Source organism: Chelonoidis abingdonii, chromosome 4 (genome assembly GCF_003597395.2).
Source record: "Chelonoidis abingdonii isolate Lonesome George chromosome 4, CheloAbing_2.0, whole genome shotgun sequence".
Classification (NCBI taxonomy): Eukaryota; Metazoa; Chordata; order Testudines; family Testudinidae; genus Chelonoidis; species Chelonoidis abingdonii.
The window spans coordinates 17,265,601-17,282,767 of NC_133772.1; the positions used below are offsets into that span (position 1 = coordinate 17,265,601).

General features: G+C 46.9%; 2 protein-coding genes across 3 annotated transcripts in view; one reads left to right on the forward strand and one right to left on the reverse strand.

Moving 5' to 3' along the window:
• The window catches only part of TOMM6 (translocase of outer mitochondrial membrane 6), a 466,247-nt gene that overhangs the window by 295,435 nt on the left and 153,645 nt on the right, over window positions 1–17,167 (reverse strand). The window lies entirely within an intron of this gene.
• CCND3 (cyclin D3) overlaps window positions 700–17,167 on the forward strand; it is a 67,778-nt gene continuing 51,310 nt past the window's right edge. Inside the window, exon 1 of one of the 2 annotated variants that reach the window (XM_075064892.1) lies at window positions 700–1,056. The gene's annotated coding sequence lies outside the window, so the exon portion shown is untranslated. The remainder of the gene's footprint in view (window positions 1,057–17,167) is intronic. The other variant, XM_032785841.2, reaches the window with a different exon arrangement.

Genomic DNA, 17,167 nt, shown 5'->3' on the forward strand with positions numbered 1-17,167 from the left:
TTTGCAAGGGCGCCATTAATTTATTTTTCTAGTTCACACCCTGGCCAATCTCAAGAAGACAGGACTTTTTGTGGGATTGGTCCAGTGCGCTACTGAAAAATCCTGGAAACCTTGCTGCAGTAGCTCTTCTCGCCATTGTTTCTCCCAAAGTACTATTCCCCAAATTGCTATGTCCCCAAGATCTACCCCAAAACGTGTTAAACATCCACTCAATTTGCACCCTAGTCATATGGTACAAAGGCTGCCAGAAAGCAATGCAGTGCAAGAGATGAAATACCTGTCTAGACAAAGAAACTATCCATTCTCTCTAATTGCAGTGCAAATGAAAGGACCCCCAGGAAAAAGGAACTCTCTGCCTTTCTGACATAAGGGGTCAAAGAATAGTCAGGTTGGCCTTCAATTCTTTTATTTCAGTTTGGCCAATAGTTTTCATTTCTTTACCACTTTTGCAACCACAATAAAATATCTGATATTTACGCAGAACCTTTCATCTCAAAGGATGCTGCTGAGTTTCAGTGTCCAACAGCTGGAAAGTTTGACTTTGCAAAAAAAGTGTCTTATTAAGCTCATATGAAGCGCCTAAATGACTTGGTCAGGTTGCCTGAAATATTCTTCGGTTTGTTTCTCACTAAGCAGTGCTTTCTGAGCACAGCTTCAATTTCCCTTTTAGGGTGTTCAGATCTTGTGATCAAAACTTTGGTGAATGTCAGAAGTCGGTTGTGTGCTTCAGAAACTACAGAACAGGAAACCCCCCTCCTACAGCTCCCACCTCTTGCTTCCTGTTTAACTACATGGGTGAGGGGAGAGAAGCATCTTAGGAACCAATAACTGTGTTGCAAAAAAGAAATGTAAACAACAGCTGCCACGCTGGAAATTAAAGGTCCTGAACTCGGTCAATTCAGATTGCAATGCAGCTTCCACGCAGCACTCATTTTTCAGACGTGATAGTAGTGAAAACAATAACCCATGGAAAAAAGACGGGGTGGAGGAGAGGAAAGACTGGATTGCTGAAAGGAAACATGTCCGGTGAAGCAAATTTCCTGATTGTCAAGAAAGGTAGGAGGCGATTTAGTTGCATTTTTATTGTAAAGTGTAAATTGAAAAGGAGAAAAAGAAAGAGAGAGATCTCATGTCATAAACAACAAAGGACCAGGAAAAAATTGGTTCCAAAGTGGTTGTTCGAACATAAAAATCTCGGAGACACTTCAGAGTGGTTGCTTGACAGGGAGTGATTGTTTATTGGAAGTAGATCTCGGTGCAGGGTTCGTTATGTATATATATCCTCTTGTTGTGCAGATGGTGTCAGAACCAAACAAACCAGTGACGCAGTAACTTCTGTAGCCCACAGCGGGTGTGTGTGGCCTTGCCAGAAGTGCTGTAGTGGAAGCGTAGAAGCTTTTCTGCCCATCAGCGAACTAAGATGTCTGTGTCTTCTTGCAAAAGACACAGGGCAGGGTTTTCACAAGTGCTGAGTCCCTGCATCTTGTAAGTGGAGTTGCCGTGGCCCAGCACTTCTGAAAAGCAGGACCTTCATGAATAAACCAAGATTACAGATGACCATGGGAGAATCAACTTGTGAGAGTACTTAGTGCTGGTACCTTATGATGGAATCCTCTGGTTAACTGTTGACATGGGTCTGAACTGGTTTGGGTGAAAAGGGGAAGGCGCACTCTAAGTAGTCTGAATTGAAAACCTCAACTCACTGCTACTGCCTGGAGCTAAAGCACAGGGTCAGGCTTAGCCAGTAATGTTTATAAGAATAATAGCTGACTCTCAAACCAAGAGGTAGTGTGGCATACCACGTATATACCATTAGCACTGCACACCTCAATTCATACCCTACCTCCACCTTGGCTTATGTGGTACCTAGCATGGCATGTCTGAATCTGTAGCTGTAGCTGGGCATACCTGATATCCATCCATAACATGGACCAGCTGGTACCTACCTCTAACATGGCACATCTGAATCCATAGCAAGAAAGTGACGCATCTCTGGGGTGCCATGATGTTAATTCACTATGTGTCATATAGCTGTCAAGCTAGCGACTCCATCATGTGAAACCCAGGTTAGGAATGGATGTAAAATGCTAATATGGAGAACTGGGAGTGGGGACGGCTGAGAGAGCATATGAACATCAAGCACCGCCCAGAGCATTGAGCAGTGGTGCAATTACTCTGTGTAAATACATCAACAGTCTCTAAGTCCAGGAGCATTATCCCACAAAAAATAGCCCCGCTTCTGCTTGTCCTCCAAAGATTAGGACCAGAAACTCAGACATTTCATGCAACAGGGGCAAGTAGGTGGGGGCACAGTGCAGAGTGAGAGAGTGTTATCCAGTGATTAGAGCTTAGGACCTAGTCCCACCTCTGTCACTAATTTGCTCAGTGACCTTAAGTGAGGCACTGTTGTGCCTGAGTTTCCACATGTATGCGACAGGAAGGGTGTTAATATTATCTGCCCACCTATGTTAATTACATTGAGAAGCTTGTGTGAAAGGTTTGACATAAATGCAAAGCATCATTTTTTAGTCTTGTTATTGCTATTTATTTTATTATCGCAGGCCTTAGAATTCCCTCTCCTGGATTAGAACATTGCTCTCCTAAGACTGGTCGCCTGCCTTTCCGTAGTTTGAAATATCTAGTATTTCAGAGTGCTATGGTAAAGGGGAATTTTAGGCAAATTTAGGGCTTCATCAGTCCCTGTGACACACAGGAAGACTGGGATGAGTCTTGTAAAACACGCAGAGGGAAGGCTCTGTTTGAGTAACTCATCACTGACATCTGTTGTGAACATCTTTGTTCTCCCTTCTTAAGGCCTGGTTTTATTGTTTGTACGAAAACATTGTGTCTCTTTGACAAACAAAGGGGAAATTGCTTCACCCTAGCTTGGTATGGGCCCCCCAACAAACTCTGTGTAACAAAACAAAAACAATCCCCTGCAACAACAAAAAAAGGTGGGAGAGAGAAACTCCACTATAATATTTAAAAAATTCCGTACCAATAACCAAGAGTGACACTTAATAATCATGTCCGTTGCCTCTTTCACCAAAGAATCTCAAAGCACTTTACAAACATCAATACATTAAGCCAACTGTCAACAATACTTCTTCTCAAAACCAGGACTAGAACTCAGGATTCCAGATCCCCAGGACTTGACCAATAGACCCACTTTCCTTAGAGCCTGGAATAGAACCCAGGAGTCCTGGCCTACTCCTTGCTCAGACCACTAGACAATAACACCTTCCTTACAATAACCACAAGAGGCACAAATCTGCATAGAACGAGTCCATCTGTTTCAGAGGGAGCATTAGGGAGAGTTGCATTTAGAAAATTACGCAGATGTCCTTGATTTCCTATATGACTCTGTAGGCTACGAACTTGGCCTAGACAGGTAGTGCCAGCTTTGCCCTGGTGATCATGCAGTGCTAATTAAGCTGGTGGCTCACATGGCATTTTGTCAAGTCAACAGTCTTATTAATACTCCCTACACAGTATCTGCAGAACACAGAGCGGAGCTGCCTGCTGTTGGTTTGTTTGCCTTCCCTTGACATTTCTGGTGTTTTACAATCAGTGGCCTCTTCTGTCTACTGAAGAGAACAGGGCTTGCAGGTCCCCCAGCCCAGCCCAGCCCAGCCCACCCAAAGTTCTGACCAATAGCAGAGAACAGACGGATACACAGAGTAGGCAGGACCTTACCCAGGGACCTGGGCCAGCATTAACAGCTCAAGTAGGGTCACCAGATGTCCCAATTTTATAGGGACAGTCTTGATTTTGGGGTCTTTTTCTTATAATGTTCCTATTATCCCCCACCCCCTGTCCCAATTTTTCACACTTACTTTCTGCTCACTCTAAGCCTAAGGTAGTATTTCTTCCAGACCACACCTTCCTTTCTCAGCTGAGGACATCAGCTGTAAGGACACTGGTAAAGTCATCACACGTGTACTGAGGTTCCCGCACACGCTGTTGCATGAGTCTTGCCACCACTCTTGCCCATTCACACTAACACATCAGTGCTCACAACTCTCACATGCATCCTTCCACACCCACAACTCACACACACACCCCAACACACACATAGCCCCCTTCTCTTGTGCTCACTCCACAGGAGGGCTGCTGTGATCACCACTATTTAAATTTCAATTTAGGTGCAACCTCCCTGCTCTTGTCATGCTGCCAATATGGCTCATCCTTTGGTGCCCCTGTTTGATAGGTTTGAGTCTCTGGAGCAACAGTTTGCACGCCTTGATCTGCACCTTTTCGCTTTGCAGACTGCAATGCCGTATTGAATCACTGTGGGGAGCTGTTAGGCAAATAACGGGACCTTCCCAGTTAAGTCTCATCTGTGGGGTTTGCTGGCATTACTTTGTTCTCTGTCTGTGGGTAGGTATTCTTTTTCTTTCCTTCCCTAGTTACCTTCCAGACCCAACTCAGGAAACAAACCCCACTCTGAAATGAAGCATGTAGATCTTTATATTACAGTGGCTTTGTTTGGCACTAGTTCAGAAATGGGGGGGAAACCCTGGAAAAAAGTTGTGATAGGAGAAGTATTGTTGTCTAGTGGGTAGAGCACTGGACTGGGACTTGGAAGAGCTATGTTCAATTCCTGGCTGTGCCAACAGCCTGCTGGGTGAACCTGGGCAAGTCACTTTCCCTTCCTCGTGCCTCAGTTTCCCCATCTGTAGAATGGCGATAGTGACCTCCTTTTTAAAGTGCTTTGAGATCCACTGATGAAACGCACTAGATAAGCACTGAGTATTCTATTCTTCAGCAGGACCGTCCCCTGACAGGCAGTTTGCCCCACCCCCTGTTTGAGAGGGCCCCCAAACTGAGTGGTGTTGCAACCTGGCTCACAGGGTTGCAATGACACTCAGGTTTGGCCCAGCCACTCCTTCATCATGATGCCCTTCATCGCAGGCCCCTCTCAGCATGGGAAGCAGGCCTAGCCCCATGGCAGGAACCACTGCTGCAGGGTGAGTGTGGGGTGGGCTCACTCATCAGCACACACGGGTTACCCCAGAGCCTCCTGCAATGCAAATTGTTTTTGAATGGGGGGGAGGCAAAAACTTCTGTGCAGCCCTGTTATTCAGCATTGCAAGCAGTTGATGAATAAGAAGCCACGGAAGACTTTTCCCATGCAGTGTTTCATGGCCTCACTGCCCATGTCTTGCTCTGTCAAGAGCAAGATATCGAATAACCCAGCTGAAATCCAGAGCTATGAGCAAACAGTCCCGGTGTTATAGGTACAACAGCCCTCCCCATGGTAGAGTAAAAAAGAAAGCTCATTCATGCTTCATGTCATAAGCCCACCTCTAAGTGATGAAGGTTAAGAAAAAACTTCCTCTATGGACAAGTTATTCCATAAATTTTCACTGTGGGGTTTCTTGCACCTACCTCTGAAGCAGCTGGTACTGGCCACTCTTGGATTTGGAACTAGAAGGACCTCATATCTGATATAGAATGGCAGTTCGTATGTTCCAAATTAGAGGAAGGCAAGTGCATACCTTGAAATTCATATTACTTAGAGTCATGTGTAATTGTGAACTAAGTTTTCACTGAAAACATTTGGCTGCTGTCATTTTTCCCATTTTCCCCAGAATCTTATGAAATTGGTAATCTAACTGAAAGGGAAAAAAGCAGGATTGTCACGTTTCACATGCTTTTCCAGTTAAATCTGTTTTTCTCAAAGACTTTTCATTTTCATCCCAAAGTGTTTCTCATTTTAGCAGGAAAAGAAGGAACCACTTTCTAATTTGTGGCAAAATGCAAAAGAAAAAAAAACAACCCTCAATGTCAGGTGTTGGAAGAAAGCAAATATAGTACCTATCTTTAAGAAAGCGAAAAAGGAAGATCCAGGGAACTACACACCAATCAGTCTCACCTCAATCCCTGGAAAAATCATGGAGCAGGTGCTGAAGGAATCCATCCTGAAACACTTAGAGGAAAACAAGGTGATCAGAAGCAGTCAGCATGGATTCACCAAGGGTAAATCATGCCTGACCAACCTGATTGCTTTCTACGATGAGATGACTGGACTTGTGGATGGGGGCAAAGCTGTTGATGTTGTATACCTTGACTTTAGTAAGGCTTTTGACACGGTTTCCCACAGCATTCTCATCAGCAAACTAAGGAAGTATGGGTTGGAGGAATGGACTGTGAAGTGGATAGAAAACTGGTTGAATCAACGGGCTCAGCGGGTAGGCATCAATGGCACACTCTCTAGTTGGCAACCAGTAACAAGTGGTGTGCCCCAGGGGTCTGTCTTAGGGCCCGTTCTATTCAATGTCTTCATTAATGATCTTGATGATGGGATAGATTGCACATTAAGTAAATTTGCAGATGACACCAAGTTGGGGGGAGTGGTGGACACGCTGGAGGGCAGGGATAGGATTCAGGGAGACTTAGACAAATTGGAGAAGTGGGCCACAAGAAACCTCATGAAGTTCAACAAGGACAAGTGCAAAGTCCTGCACTTAGGACAGAAAAACCCCATGCACTGCTACAGGCTGGGGACTGTTTGGCTAAGTAGCAGTGCTGAAGAAAAGGATCTTGGGGTTACGGTAGATGGAAAGTTGAACATGAGCCTACAGTGTGCTCTTGTAGCCAAAAAGGCTAATAGCATACTGGGCTGTATTAGTAGGAGTGTTGCCAGCAGATCGAGGGATGTGATTATTCCCCTCTATTCGGCACTGGTGAGGCCGCATCTGGAATATTGTGTCCAGTTTTGGGCGCCACACTACAAAAAGGACGTGGAACAATTGGAGAGAGTCCAGCGGAGGGCAACAAAAATGATTAGAGGACTGGAGCACATGACTTATGAAGAGAGACTGAAGGAACTGGGCTTATTTAGCCTGCAGAAGAGAAGACTAAGGGGGGATTTGATAGCAACCTTCAACTACTTGAAGGGATGCTCCAAGGAGGAGGGAGCTAGGCTGTTCTCAGTGGTGACGGAGGACAGAACAAGGAGCAATGGTTTGAAGTTGCAGTTGCGGAAGTCGAGGCTGGATATTAGAAAAAACTTTCTGACTAGGAGAGTGGTGAAGTATTGGAATGGGTTACCTAGGGAGGTGGTAGAATCTCCATCTTTAGAGCTATTTAAAGTCCGGCTAGACCGCACCCTGGCTGGGATTATTTAGGGAAAATGGTCCTGCCTTTAGCAGGGGGTTGGACTAGATGACCTCATGAGGTCCCTTCCAACCTTTTGATTCTATGATTCTATGACTCTATGTGTTTTGAATTGTGTTGGAAATATTCTGCATGATTCCTGGGTTGTGTTCATTGAACTATTGTTTGACGGCAGGCAAGCTCATATAACCTCCCTGTGCTTCAGCTGCACGGTTATAATGATGCTCACTGATCTCAGAGGAGGAGAAGTAAAGCTTCAATTCATGTGTGTAAAGGAAGACAGTGATTCCAGGCTCCTTAGGTGTGACTAAACCATGACATTGTCATTTTTACTCTTGGGAGGCACTCAGGTGTTATGATGAAGGAAGCCACATAGGAACATGGATGGAAAGCTTTGATGTTTTCAGATCTAGATGGTATGGCTTTCTGGAAGATAGGCTTTAGTCAGGCACAAGTTGTTGGGCTTAATATAGGGGGTAACTAAGTGGAATTCTATGGCCTTTGATTTACAGGAGGTCCGGCTACATGATCTGTGGTCCTTTTTCGCTTTAAAAGCTATGGCTAGATAGGCAGACTTTGAAAAGCATCACCTGGGGTGAGAAGCGACAGAATAATTGATTGACATCTGAAAAAAAAATCTTGCTGATGCTTTGCTAGACTTGTGGCACCAGCCGCTGAAAAGAGTTCATTTCCTTTCCTTTGTTTTTGGCTTTTGTCCAGTCCTAGTCTGTATTTGTCTAGTAAGATCTCCTACAAAACAGGCGTCTTTATTTCTCAAGTCCTAGTCTGTGGGGGCAGGGTATCCTCTGCCCAACCTTCCTTCCTAGCTAATGAACCCACCCACTTACATGTTCACCCAACAAAACACAACTTTGATTACTTCTGCTACTAGAGGGCAGTGCGTTACCAGAATACCTTCAGGCTCCTTCTGGAGATTTTGAAAGACATTATTACTCTCCAGACTTACAAAACCTAGGGGGGAAAAATCCCTTCTTCAGCCTTCTGCTGCTGAAAACCTTTTACAAACATAAGAATTGACAGATTGCATCAGATCAGGGGTCCATCTTGTTATGTATCAATACCAGATGTTCAGAGTATGTTGCAAGTGGGCAAGTATGGAATAGCCTATCCACAGAGAAAGTTTCTTCCTGATCCTATCAGTCAATGGTTAGCTTATGCCAGGGAGGAGAGAGAACCATAAAGCAGGGGACTTACAGTCATGTTGCCATTGTTATTTTTATTATATTAATCCTATCTAATGTAACTTTGGATGCTCTAATTATTCATATCAATAGCTTTTTATTTAAACATGCTAATCTTTTATTCTCACAGATACGTTGGCCACAGCTTTGTTATCCAGCTGTATATGAAATCCTGTTGTGGTGGGTGGCAAAAGGGCTAACATGATCCTTGGATGTTTCAACGGGAATATCGAGCAAGAGTAGAGAGGTGATATTGACTCTCTAGGTAGCACTGGTGAGACTACTGTTGGACATTGTCTCCAATTCTGGTGTTCACACTTTAAAAAAGTGTGTGGAAAAATTGTAGGGGATCAAGAAGAGAGTTAAAAAAATGATCCGTGGTCTGGAAAACACAGCTTAAAATAAGCAAGTTAAGGAGTTCGGTCTATTTAGATTGAAAGATTAAGATGTAATTAAATCATAATCTATAAATACCTACACAGAGGACTCTTTAATCTGGCAGACAAAGGCACAACAAGATCTGGTGGCCAATAAAGTTAAAGCTGGACATAAAATCCACATTTTTAACTGGGAGCATAATTAACCGCTGGACCAGCTTCCCATGGGAAGTGGTGAATTCTCCATCACTTGGAGTCTTTAAATCAAGATTGAATATCTTTCTAAAAGGTAATGCTCTAATTCAGCCACAAGATATTGGGCTGCATGCAGGAATGCATGAGTGAAGTTTATGGCTTGTGTGATGCTGGAGGCTGGACTAAATACGGTGAGTTAAGTATTGTACTTCCAATTTCACAGATGAAGAACCAAGAAGAGAAGAGAAGTGATTTCCCCAAGGTCACAGAGGGGAGGCGGTGTCAGGGCTGGGATTAGAAATCAGGTGTTCCTAGCTCCCAGTCCTGCATTCCCCCTGTCCTCCGTACTTGTTGAGGCATCAGAGATAAATGTAGGGTTTCTTGCCTGTCTCACACCGCTTTCCCAGGATGACCCTAGAGCACCCTGTAAAGACCCAGCAGCTGGCCAGATTGGAACCCCAGGGTGCATCTGTGAGTTAAAAGGGGTGCTGGGGATACTGCTGTTTGCTGGACCTTTTAGATGACTCGCACATTAATAGCTGTTCATTTCTGGTCTGTAAGCAGCACATGGCTCTGCTTTTGAGTCACAGTGATGTGTCTAATCAAGCAGGCATGTAGACCTATACCTACAGGCTGTCCCGAGTCTCAGCTGCCGAGAACTATTGCCGATCTCTGGTCAGCTGGCCCTGCCTAATCAGTGACTCACTGGGTTTTGTGCACTGTTCTATTCTCTCTCTTCATCTGTCTGAAGCTTTAGGGTTTGAAGGTTACAATGAGATCAGCTGTACCGGGAAAGGAAGCTTTTAATGGGTTTTATCATTGGTCAGATGCAAGATTTTCCTTCTTGGAAAGGCAAAGGAGTGGATGTGCTGAAACAGCCAGCCTGCTCTATTCAGTTTGCACAATATGGGGTGAAGGGAGCTGAGGAGTGGGGAGAGTCTATCCATCACAGATACTTAGCACCAGCTGGAGGGCATGTGGTCCCCACTCTCTGTCTTCCCTTTAATGGGAGAGATCTTTATAATCTCTGCCTCATCAAACAGAACTCCTCATCCTCAACATCATAGTCATGATTCTACTTTCCCTCCCTGGCTCGGGAAAGCCTCCTCCAGCTCGCCTCACCAGAAGGTCTCTGCTGTCTCATGGCTGCAGAGCATTCCAGAGACACTGGATTGAAACAACCCCTTGGGTTGCTACCAGATACGTTGTGAATCGAAATAGCCCACTGGGATTGCAGTGGAATGGGGGATTCAGCACAGAAGCTGAAGCAGAGAACTGACAGTGGAACAGTCAATATGTCCATGGCCCAGCCTTTCTTTTGGCAGGGCAAGGCTTGGTGGAAAGCCCCATCACCTGGGACATTTAAAACAAGGCTGGAAAAAGATCTGGAGACTAGGCTGTTGGGAACAACCCCACATTGACCCCCGGGAGGAGCTATTGAGCTCTTTCAGGGCAGGGATTGTGTGCATTTTGTGTCCTATACTGCACTGAGTGAGTTGCTGATGCTTAATAATTAATAACAGACTAGATGACCTAATAAAGGCCATTTATGTCTCTCATGTCTGGGATTCTATGATCTTTTATCTGTTCTTCTCCCCTTGCAAGGAATTGGACACCATTCTGGTTCATTTATCACCATGCTCCAGCTAGAGGGGCTTAGCTTCCAATTATCCCTATTTCTGGTGGACATCAGGAAACACCAGTGGCCCAGCCATTCTGCATGGTGTCTCTGTCAGATAACTGGGCCAAGCACAGGCTTATTCTTTTTACAGTAACTCTGGAAGGAAGTCTGAGCTGCACTGTTCCACGTGCTACGATTTGGCCTTGAAAAGCATCATTGATTTCTGAGTGCCTCTGAGTACTCTTGTTTCTGTCAGAAGCAGTGATTGCTGTGGATTCTCTGTATTGACGTCATCTGGCTTTTGAGGGGAGCTTGAGAGCTGGGATATTAACTTATTTGTTGGTCCAATATAATACACTGTCCAGCCCAACACCCAGGAACAGAACAGGAGAAGAACTTCTGTTTTTTAAAAGGTAGGAGCAGTTGTTGTGCAGCCTTGGCTATATAAGGGATTGTATCCAGCCTTTTTGGTCTGCAGCACACTGACCGTGCAGATCTTGAGAAAGGACACTAGCTCGCAACTCCATAGCAGATCTTTACAGCCCCTCTCGATGGCATGGAATCTTTTCCATGCAGCCCTTCAGGAGCGTGTCAGTGGATACTAACCCCTGTCACGTGACGAAGTATTTACTTGTCAGTAAGTCTGACCTATATCAGGTGACTTAGACTAGGAAATAAAATTCTGTCTCTTGTCAACCCTCCTGTGTGTCACAACTTTATTACAAGGTGCACAGGTCCACCCAGGTCCACTCAGGACACAGCTCCACATCCCCTGAAGGTCATGAATCCAGATACCCATTTGGGGGCACAGAGTCACAGGTTCACCCCATACACACACAGTGTGGGGTGCAATCCACATCCCCCACTTGGGCAAAGATCCATACCACTGTCTTCCTGCCATCTATCACAGACTTTGATTTCCTCCCAGGCTGATATTAATCGAAGAGGAAGCTGAGCTCAAGGCCATGTTCTATTAACAGTTTCTGGTCCAAACATTAGGGGGCAGGGTAAGCAGGAGACATGTGGGTTCAGAAAATTCAGACTCAAACTCCTCTTTGTCCCAGAGACTGGGGCTGCTGCCATGCAGGATTCTACATCCCCCTTGCAACCTGGGTTGTGGGAATGAGCCCTCAGACAAAATGTCCATGTAAACAGATCTCTTCTCATCTATCATGATGATAGATGGGCCTGAACTGCCTACTTTATACCTGGATCTGATCCCATCCAAAGTCTGAGGTTTCTCAGATCCAGGGTTGTGATGTGACCCACTATAGCGATTGGGGAGAGAGGCAGCCATATAATTTGGCTCCGGATCTAGCCCTCCTCAAATTTTGGATCTGAGACTTTGGTCCAGGCCCATCCCTGGTTACAAAGTTAGGAATGTGATGTCCTGTTGCCATGACACCAAGGAGGTGAATGGAATTAACCCTGTGTCTACTGAACCAGACCCAAGATTGTCTAGGGTTGGCAGATTTGCAGACGAGCTCGGCTTCCCCCAGGCCTCACTTCAGCCATGTGCCCTGCCCTTAAGCAGCCTCTAAAGTGCCTTCAGACTGCAAGTATAAGTAATGCGGAGTAAGATGAGCATCATCTCCCTGGTAAACCTGGTGCTGGAGTGAAAGGGAGGACAGGACTATATCTGCATCCTTTCATGTCTGAGCCACTTGTGCACCTCCCCCCATGGCTGACAGCTTGCCAGAGGAAGCCCATCTCTGCTTCTGAGCCAGAGGTGCACCCAAGCCACGGTGCCGCATTGCATGTGCCTTTGATCGCTTTGCAAAGAGCAAGGTGTTGTCGGCCCTGTGCAGTGACAGCCTTGCTCCCAAGGCCCAGCGCCAACAGCTCTCTCACTCGAAAGGGGCCGCTTATCTCAACACTTTACCACATTTGGGTTTCTTGCCGGTGCCTTTGACGAGCTGCCTATCCTCTTCAGGAAACCACATGGTGGGTGGTGCCCTTGCCGGGTGGGGCTGGGGGAGGGAATCCTACTCTTCCAGATTGCATGGCTTCAGGAATTTAGCTGGGGGGTTGGGATCCCAGTGACCTGAGCTAGGGAAGAGTGTTGATATTCTCTGCCTGAGCAGAGCAGAGCTGCCTACCCTTCCCATGCAGGGATAGTCAGGGTAGCAGAGCTGGGCCAGCATAAATAATTCCCTCAGCATATTATGGAGGTGTATTCTGAGTGGGTCCAGAGTGGCTGGTATGTGGCGCCATCCCCTCCTTGACCAGAGGAGGAGCATGCTAGTTGGAAAAGCTCCCTGATGAAGTGCTTCAACTTTGGCTGCACAAAGCTACATACAGTCAAACCTCTCAATAACGTGCCCCGCTATAACACAAAATCTCATATAATGTGATCATAAGTTGGCTCCCATTTAAGGCCTAATACCAGTGGTCCCCAATGCCATGATGCCCGCCGGGACATTGATGTGCCCCTGCGTAGTGCCCAGCAGGGGAGAGAAGCCGCAGCCCAGTCCCTGCCAGGGACAGAGAACTCCAGGGCTGCGGGTGCTGGTGCTCTCTGTCCCCGGCAGACGCAGGGCTGCAGCTTCTCTCCCCTGTTGGGCACTAGGCACTAGGGGCACTAGGCAGCACACATCAGTGCACCACGTTGGGGACCACTGACTTAAAGTGACCAGCTTGAAACCCCGCTATACTGTGACCCCCCATTTATCGCGATGGAATTTTTTGGACCCCAAACATCACGTTATAGCGGGGTTTCACTGTATTTGATTTGGATTGAAGGAGCCTTTCTGAGCTCTTCCATAAGGCCCTGGCTGTAGGAAGTTTTTTGTTTGTTTCAGGAGTGAAAGCAACTTAAAGGACTTGCCAGTCCTCCAGAGTCCTGCGGAGGGGGAGGGGCCTCAACTGGAAGAGGTGTGGCCTCTATCAGTAGAGATGGGACTTTTAAATCCCAGGGCTTTTAAATCAGGATTTAAAGGGCTCAGGGATTCAACTGAAGCTAGGAGCTGGGCCCTTTAAATCACCACCGGAGCTACTGCTGCAGAGGTGGCTGGGAGCCATGAGGTTTGGGCAGGGGTGAAAGTAATTGACATTTATTACCCATATGGTCCAATTGCAAGCAACCCACCCATCTCTCCTACGTACTTCATGGATCCCGCCCATTGCATGACACAGAGAGAGAAAATAAAGCTACTTATACTACTACCAGTACTGTCTGTAATAAAACTTTACTACTGGCATAAACCTGAAAAAGTGAAAACTCACTGTCACGTTTTTCTCCGTGTCTTCCCTCCTCCTCCTCCAGCCAGGCTGCTGACACTAGGCTCCATGCCTTCTCCCTGCCTGCCACTCAGCAGCTGCAGGGGCTTCCTTCTAGCTTGCAGCTTGCAGCAGGGAGCAGAGAGACTGGCTGAGGGAGGGAGAAGCCTGCCTCCTGCATAAGAACAGTTTAAACTCAGCTGTTCCCTGTGCAGTTCAGTAACATTTCAAAGAGGATCTGCAAGCAGTTTGGACATCACAACCATGATCCTCTGCTGGGGAGGGAATGGGATAGATTTGAACTTGGAAATGGTTCCTGATTTTGATTGTCTTTTTTGTGTATAGGAGATCCCCTCATCCCAGGGGCAGAAAAGAACTGCCCCTGCCATGGTCACACATACCCTCCTGCCCCCAACAACAACTGGGAGTGAAATTAACAAGGATGCCAGAAACAGCTTCTAATCCTGGGGGGCTGAACTGCGCAGGGAACAGCTGAGTTTAAACTGTTCTTATGCAGGCAGCAGCAGCAGGCATCTCAGCCAGTGTCCCTACTGCAAACTAGAGCCTAGAGGAGACCCCCTGCTGCGGAAGGGGGAGGAATGCAGAGCCTTGTCTGCAGCCTGGCTGGAGGAGGAGGAGGGGGAGGGAGGAGACAAGAAACCAGTGTGACAGTGAGTCTTCCCCTTCCACCTGCTTTTATTAGCTCTGGATTTAAGCTGTGCAGCCAAATGCTTGTATTTGTTGTGTATATTAGTATTGGACAGAGATCCCCTCGTCCCCGGGGGCAGACAAGGATTGCCCCTGCCATGGTCAAACACACACCCCCACTCCGCCCAGCTACTGTGAGTGAAATTAACAAAGATGCCAGAAACCACTTCTAACCGCGAGGGCTGAACCGCTCAGGGAACAGCTGAGTTTAAACTATTCTTATGCAGGGGGCAGGCTTTTCCCCCCCTCCACCAGTCTCCTTTTCTTACCGGTCCTCCGTACCGGCCCGTACTGGCTTACTTTCACCTCTGATTACAGGGTTGTCATGCCTCACCTCAAGCGGCTACCTGGAGCTATGGAGTGACCCATGGCCCTTTCTTGCCCTTCTGGCCAAGGGAAGATGCACTGTGAATTGTTGCAGGGAGGAAGGAAAGACAAGAGAGGAAAGGAGGATCTAAACAGTTTGAGGATGGATAGAGAAGCCATTCAACGAACCTGTATCACTTCTTCAATATCTTGTGCTCCTGCTTTGGAGATTAGGGGCCGTTGTACACAGAGGGACAAGGGAAGCAGGCATGACCCCCAGATAGGGGGCTCCTGAGGAGACTGTTGCTGAAGGAGCTTTTCAGAACTCAGCTCTTTGGGCTTCTCAGAGCCCCATTGAAACACAGCAGAGGTGAAAGTGAGCCAGTACGGGCCGGTACAGAGGACCGGTAAGACCCTAATTTGTTAGTGCCCAGTGTGAGCATGACTTGCTGCTGAACCTGTCACAGGTGGAATCCAGAGGCTTTCTGAGCTTTTGGAGACACTTCCAGTGGTGATGGGTGAAACTCTAAGAAGTCAGAAAAGTAACCCCAATACAGAACCTTATCTGAGCAATCTGAACCTCCTAAGATTTGATCCCATTCTTATTTGATCAAATCCAGCTCCCCCACCCCCAACTTTCAGGTGGCATTTGAATTTTCACCATCAGCAGAAGAAATGTCCCATAAAGGACAAAGACTGGGGTTTATTCATTGTAATCAGAAAAGGATCCTCATGGAAAAGACGTCTAAGTAGGAAACCCTAAGGCAGAGAGGGTTTAAACATCCTTTGATCAGCAGTGCTGTTTCTTCATGGCCTGATTTTGAAACAAGCTGAGCTCTTGCAGCGCTCGTTGACTTCAGCAGGTGCTCTGGTTGCTCAGCACCCCTGAAAATAAATGTGCAGCTGTTTGTAAAGAACCCTCTGTGTTACAGTGAGTGCATAAAGAGTCTCCAAAGACCCTACATCCCCAAAGCATACCTGCAAATGTTTGATTTCCCTATTGGGTTACTCAGTTAGATTTTATCCTAGAGGTAAGCAAAGAATAAAATAACACTAGCTGATGAGCAAAATACTTGGAACCCAGTATATAAACCTGGTGCTGACTTGGAACTCACAGGATTTCAATTTTATAGCACAAAAGAGTCCCTATATGAAGCTTAGAGTTAATTTTCTGGCTAGTGGAAAGCAAGAAGTTTCCAAAGCTGCCAGTGGACTTTGGCAAAGGTAATAAGTTGCTATAAGGGAAGCAGTAGCCCTGAGATAATGCTGGCAAGCACAGACGTAAGCAGCCTAGAGGGGGTCTGTACGAGTGGCACTTTCATGGCCATTTGTCACACATCATATTTGTGGACAGGAAAAGTGGGTCTCGGCCAGGGGCTGCCTCACTTTGCTTTACAGAGAAACCATCTGTCTCCTGGAGTGAGATGACCATGCAGCCTCTGTAATCTGTCAGTCATGACTTCCCCCACTGCCCTGCCTTTGTCCCTGGAGCAAGAAGGGAATCCAGGCTCCATCTTCATCCACTAGGTAGCTCCCTCGCAGTGCTCCCTAAAGAGACCTTGACCTTACCTGCCCCTTGTCTCCCACGTACCTGTCTTAGGCGGAAAGGAGGCTTCAGGCTCCAGGACATATGCCCAGGACCTGGGTCATCATCCCTTTGCCCCTTTGTTAAGAGCCTGATCCAAAGCCCACTGAAATCAATGGCAGTCTTGAGTCTTTGGGGACTAACGGGAACCCTGAATCCAAGCCCCTCTGAAATCCAAGATCATTCAGATGCAGGGCTTAAATTCATGCCTCAGGCCTGTTTCCACTCATTAACCAGGCAGTAGGAGTTTTGCTCTTCGTGGGACATCATAAGCAGCAGTGGAAAGCCGGAGAGACACAGACAGGCAGAGATAGGAGCCGGTGGGTGGCAGCTGTTCAGGATACGCTGCTGATTCTGCATAGCCCATCTCCCGCCTTTTTGGAAATGGACAGTAAGCGGGGAGAGAGAGAGAGAGAAATAGCTACTGATAAAGCCTTGCACAGACAAGCAGCCGTGCTCCGAGAGGGCTGCGACCCGCAGCCCGTCTCTGGGGATCTGCACCAGCTGGGAGACAATGATAGGGTTCACTGCTCGTTCTATCTGTTCACGCTCCCAGCTCTGGGGATGGGGTCGGATATAATCTCCCTTCCTTCCTCCCTCCCTCCCCTCCTCCCTTATGTCTCCATCTCTTCCTCTTTAGGTCTAAAGTTGTCTCTTTAACCCCTGTTAACTCGCCTCAGCAGATTTACTGACTCTCCTCCCCTCTGGTCTGTTCATTCCCCTAACCACCCCACTCCAAACAGACATCAGGCTTTGGTCCCCAGGGGGGCTGCACTCAGAGGGACCTAGCTGACCGGGCTGGCTGGCTGTGGCATTCTGGGAAATCCCACGG